Genomic DNA, 6,051 nt, shown 5'->3' on the forward strand with positions numbered 1-6,051 from the left:
ATTACCTGAGGCATCACCACTGCCTCCCAGGGTGTGCATTAGCAGGAAGCTGGAGGGAGGAGTCAGAGCTGCGCATTGAACCCAGGCACCATGATGTGGGACACGGGCATCTTAACTACTAGACCAAATATCCTCCTCTGGAGTTCTCTGGACACTCAGAAATGTAGGCTTATACGAATATATTGGAGGAGCTTACAAAAACTTTGTGGAAAATTTCTCATTATCTTTTAATTCCATTTTTTCAGACTTTTTTGAAGCCCCCTCACATTAGAGTCCCATCAACTTTATTCTTAATTTCACAGTTTTTGAAAAAGATGGTGAAGTCATAAATGACTTCATTTCACAATATCTGTATCTTTAGTCTCTAGAGTGGGTCCTTTGAACTGCTTTCAGATAGGTGAGAGAGCCATGTTTGCAATGAGTTTGCTGTCAGGATCCATGAGAAAAGAGTAGTAAGCTGGTATCTTGGCAGCGCCTGGCTCTCAGCTCAAATAAACAGGACCTACCTGCTTTTACTTTTTGGTTTTAATATTGATGTTCCCCAACAGAATAATGAAATAACTGCAATAGCGCTATAATTAAAGATCCACATTGTGAATGCAATAGCTGTCTGAAATGAGAGAGTCATCAAGATGGCTGTTGGCCGGCGCCGTGGCTCAACGGGCTGATCCTCCGCCTTGTGGCGCCGGCACACCAGGTTCTAGTCCCAGTCGGGGTGCCGGATTCTGTCCCAGTTGCCCCTCTTCCAGGCCAGCTCTCTGCTATGGCCCGGGAGTGCAGTGGAGGATGGCCCAAGTGCTTGGGCCCTGCACCCCATGGGAGACCAGGAGAAGCACCTGGCTCCTGCCTTCGGATCAGTGCTATGCACCGGGCACAGCGCGCCAGCCGCGGCGGCCATTGGAGGGTGAACCAACGGCAAAGGATAGACCTTTCTCTCTGTCTCTCTCTCTCTTACTGTCCACTCTGCCTCTCAAATAAATAAATAAATAAATAAAGATGGCTGCCTAGAGAGGATCTGCACTTGCATCTGTTACAGGAAAGTTCTAGAACAAAGGAAGGACAATGTCCTCAGAAGACTGAGGTAAAACTTCAGTGAAGAAGTGACAGGAATTGCAGACAGCTGAGAGACTCCGAAAGCCAGCTAAGAGGGAGGAACAAAGCATGCTGTGGCACTTACCCTGGCTCCCCGGAGTCACATATATCAGTGTTCACCTTGGTTCACACCAGATGTTGCAGTGATTAATATATAAGTGATACAAATGAAAGAAAAGTGAAATATGACTGAAACGTTGGTATTTGTTTTCATGTAACACCAGATTCTACCAACATGCAGATGGTTAAGTGCATGTTTACATATTTCCCTGATGAATAAATATTAACTCATTAACTGAAGAACGCCACGCCGAGTGCTGGATACAATGCTATGTGGCAAATGCAATTGGAGAAGATAAAGAGCAGCTCCTGAGGCTCTAGTAAGGAGTCCTGGTCCTCGTCCTTGCCCATTCCCAAATGAGACAAGTGGCAAGTGTGCAAATGAGAGGACACATGTCCTGCAGGCCAAAGAATCACTAGGTTTAGATTATGAATCCTATAGGAATGAATATAAGAGGAAAAGACGTTCATCATTGAATCCCTAAGTCATCATTTTTCTCCATATGAAAATAGATCTTAATCTATATGAACTTTAGATGTCAGCAGTATGACTTTGCTCCTATGAATGAAATAACATTGGCCAAAAGATCCACTGCACATTCTGTACAATGACCAACAATGTCTCCAGGGTGTCTCTGATATCCTGGCGGGGGCAGGGGGAGTGATGGGGGTGGGGCTACCTTTTCATAGTTGCCTATGGTTCCAAGTTTTTCCTTCCTTTGAATTAATGAGTTCAGATTATGGATTGCTCCATCTTTATAACCCCTTGTTCCTGTTCAAGCTATGAAACTCAGCTCCTTTTTTTGATTCTTAAGGAGGTGAAGGGGGGGAGACATTCACACAAAGCCCTTGTATTGAGAGAATTTACTTAATGGTTTTGTGAGATGAATGAGGTTTATATCACAATCCTACAGAAAACTTAAAATTGGGACTTAAATGTCCATACCAGTCAAATGGCCTTATTTTAAGTGTTTATTTTCATCTACTTGAAAGAGAGAGAGAGAGAGAGAGAGAGAGAGAGAGAGAATCTCCACCTACTGGTTCATTCTCACCAGGGCTGGCTCAGGCAGAAACTAGGAGCCTGGAATTCAATCTGGGTCTCCCACAAGGGTGACATGGGTCCAGGCACCTTACCTATCATCTACTACCTTTCCAGGATGCATTAGTAGGAAGCTGGATGGAAAGCAGAGTTGCTAGGACTGGAACTGAAACTCTGATAAGGGGTGTAAGTATCTCAAGCAGCAGCTTAACCTGCTCTGCCACAGCACCTGCTCCTGCTTCTGCCATGTTTTGACATTGCCATTTCTACTTCAGCCTCCCTCCAGGCTACTGGCTAACACCCTCTCACCATGCTTCCCCACCCCCCACCCTGCAATGTGAATATTGTAAAGCTGTGTTGTTGTTTGTTTGTTTAAAGATTATTTATTTTGAAAGTAGTTAGACACATAGAAGGAGAGCCAGAGTGAGAGTGAGAATGAGAGCAAGAGCGAGAGAGATCTTCCTTCTACTGGTTCACTCCCAAATGGTCAAATTGGCTGGGGCTGGGCCAAGCTGAAACCAGGAGCCAGGAGCTTCTTCCTGGTATCCCACATGGGTGCAGGGGCCCAGGTACTTGGGTCATTTTCTGCTGCTTTTCCAGGCTGGATGGGAAGTGAAGCAGCCAGGACTCGAACCAGCACCTATATGGGATCCCAGTGTCACAGGTGGCAGCTTTACTTGCTACCCAACAATGCCAGCCTCATGCTGTGTAAATTGATTGCCTTCTGGAAAGCATTTTTTATTTTTCATACTGTTTAATTTTTATAAATACAGATAATATTACAGCTTACAAAATGGGTTTTCTTTTTTTTTAACTTTTATTTAATAAATATAAATTTCCAAAGTACAGCTTATGGATTACAATGGCTTCTCCCCCCGCCCCCAATAACTTCCCTCCCACCCGCAACCAAAAATGGGTTTTCTAAGCATACTAGTTATATTATAATCAGTAAACAGAAAGTCCAAGAAAAAGAATTTTTTTCTTCTTTCTATAATCTCTCTAATCCTTAAAACTTGACCTGTTGGTTAATGTACTGTAACTAGTTCCAACATCATCAGATTGTTTTTGTGCTTTGGATTTGCATGAAAGATTAAGAACAATTAAACTCATTCCATTCATAATGTTTATGTCTAATGCTGTGAAGACTTGCACTTTTATCAGTCCATTGAGCACTGAAACTCAATTTGAGTGTACAAATCACATTGAAAGACAAAATAATAACCTTCAAAATGTGTGCTATGTACTATCAATGGTATGCTGTTTAAATATCAGGGCACTATGACAGACCTACTTTGGAAGTACGCAATAAAAATGATTGTAAAATTAGTTTTATAAAATGATTATTATTGAAGTATAATAATTAAAGATATTTTCCTTCCCTTTTATATAGAAGATGTACAGGAACTGTGAGATAGGTTGGCTTTGATCAAGGCTATGCTATGCATATCATACACTAGTATTACAATATGGATACAAAGCACCATAGTTAGTTATGGTAAGGGTGGCTGCCACAGAAATGCCTATTATCTTGTCAGTACAGGTCAACATATAAAGGCCTGGCCAGTGCTAGGCATGTAGCCTAGTGGCAGGATTCCCTGGTCCCATGTTGGAGTACCTGGGTTCAATGCCCAGCTCGGGCTCTTGGCTCCAGTTTCCTGCTAATTTAGACCCTGCCAGGCAGCAGCAATGACTCAAGTAATGGTTCCTGCCAGGCACCTGGAAGACCAGGATTGAGTACCCATTTCCCAGCTTCAGCAAGACCTAGTTCTGGCCACTGTGGAGTAAACCAGAAGACAGGTGCTCTGTCTATCTCTGTCTCTCTCTGTCTCTCTCTCTCTCTCCTCTCTCTGTCTCATAAAATCTTTAAAAGAGATTTTAGATTTTTTTTTTATCTTAAAGTTATAAACTATGTTTACGCTTACTGAATGTCTTCTAAAAAGATAAATCTGCTTGGAAGAAAGAGTAGTAGCATGTGAGTGCTTAATGAAACTTGATAGCTGACACCTCAGAGATGTTCTTACTATCCACAAACTCATAAATAAGGTAATCATTTGTTAAAGGAGATGAGCCAGGCAGAAATTTGGCCTAGTGACTGAGACACCTCTTGGGGTACCTGCATTTCACGTTGGAGCTCTGCTCCTGATTCCAAGTTCCTGCACACCCTGGGGGACAGCAGGTGGTTGGTTCCTGGCCACTCATCTTGGAGACCCAGAAGTGAGTTCCTGACTGCAGCCTGGCCCAGTCCTGGCTGCGCTAGGCATTTGGGGAGTGAATCAGCAGATGGAAGATCAATCTCTCTCTCTCTCTTTCTCTTCCCTCTCTCTTTCCACTCTGCCTTTTAGGTAAGTTAAGATAAACATTCAAAAACAGTGAGAGAGAGAAATGAAAACATATCCACAAAAAGAATTACACATGAATTTTTCTAGGTAATTCTCTTTAGCTGGGCATGGGTTCTTAGCAACTTCCAGTCAAAAAATGGAAACAATCTAAATATCCAACATGTGAAATAAATTTCAGTGTATCCATAGAATGCAGTACAAGACTACAATTAAGAAAAAATTAACTATTGTGTCAATGTATGAGTTAATGTAACAATATGGACAAGCTTCAGAAATAATTATGGCAAATGAAAGAAGCCAGATATAAAAGAACACATCTAGTGCAAAATTTATTGCACAATTTATATGAAAATCTAAAACACCCAAAACTAATGTACAGTTTCGCAAATTTTATGTTGTATTTAATCACAATAAAAAAGCGAAAAAAAATGTATTGTGATAGAAAGCAAATAAGTGATTTCCTGGGGCCTAGAGTTGACTGCCAAGGAACAGAAGGAAAGTTTTGGGGGTAACAGAAGTGTTCTATATCTTGATTATGGAGTGATTATGTAGATGAACACCCTTGTCAAAACTCATCAAAGTGCATGCTTAAAAATAGGTGTATTTTATTAAATGTAAAATATACCTTGGGGATCATGGCTTAGCAGGTTAAGCCACCATCTGTGACACCCTCATTCCTCATGGGCATTGGTTCGATTCCTGGCCACTCCATTTCTAATCCAGCTCCCTGCTAATGCACCTGGGAAAGCAGCAAAAGATGGCCCAAGTGCTTGAGTCCCTGCACCCATGAGGGAGATCTGGATGGTATTCCAAGGCTCCTCGCCTCTGCCTGGCCCAGCCCTGCTGTTGTGGCTATTTGAGGAGTGAACCAGTAGCTGGAAGAACTCTCTCTCTCTCTGTCTCCCTTTCTCTCTGTAATTGTTTCTTCCAAATAAAAAATAAATCATACATGTATATATATCTATACACCTCAAAAACATCGACTTAAAAGGAAAACACACACATACACAGCTTTACTTACAAAGACAGGGATGGGTCATGAGCACAAGTACTGCCACCTTACAGCTGCACCTCCATCTTAGGACAGTCCCCTATAACGAAGCACAAGTCAGCAAGTAACACAACCGCACTCAAAAGCCCCAGAGCCTGTGCAAACCTTGTCTAGTGCCCACCCACCAAGAACCATCTCCAGGGTGAGAAAACCTACTCATGGCCTTTCACCTGAAAATCCCCAGTACTTGGCCCAAAGGCTAACACACAGGAGCTCTGGATAAGGGTTTAAATCTGCAGTTATCAAACTTTTTGCCTCAGGGCTTCATTATACTCTTTTTATATAGATCTTTCTGAAAATTGTATTTAAGTTATACAAGTTTCATATGTTCCATATATACAGATTTAGGAACATAGTGGCACTCCCCCTCCCCTTTTTATTTGTTTATTTATTTATTTGAAAGGCAGAGTTACAGACAGAAAGAGGAGTCTTCCACCTGCAGGTTCATTCCCTGAATGGCCACAAGGGCT

The sequence above is a fragment of the Lepus europaeus genome, chromosome 1, assembly GCF_033115175.1.
Source record: "Lepus europaeus isolate LE1 chromosome 1, mLepTim1.pri, whole genome shotgun sequence".
Lineage (NCBI taxonomy): Eukaryota > Metazoa > Chordata > Mammalia > Lagomorpha > Leporidae > Lepus > Lepus europaeus.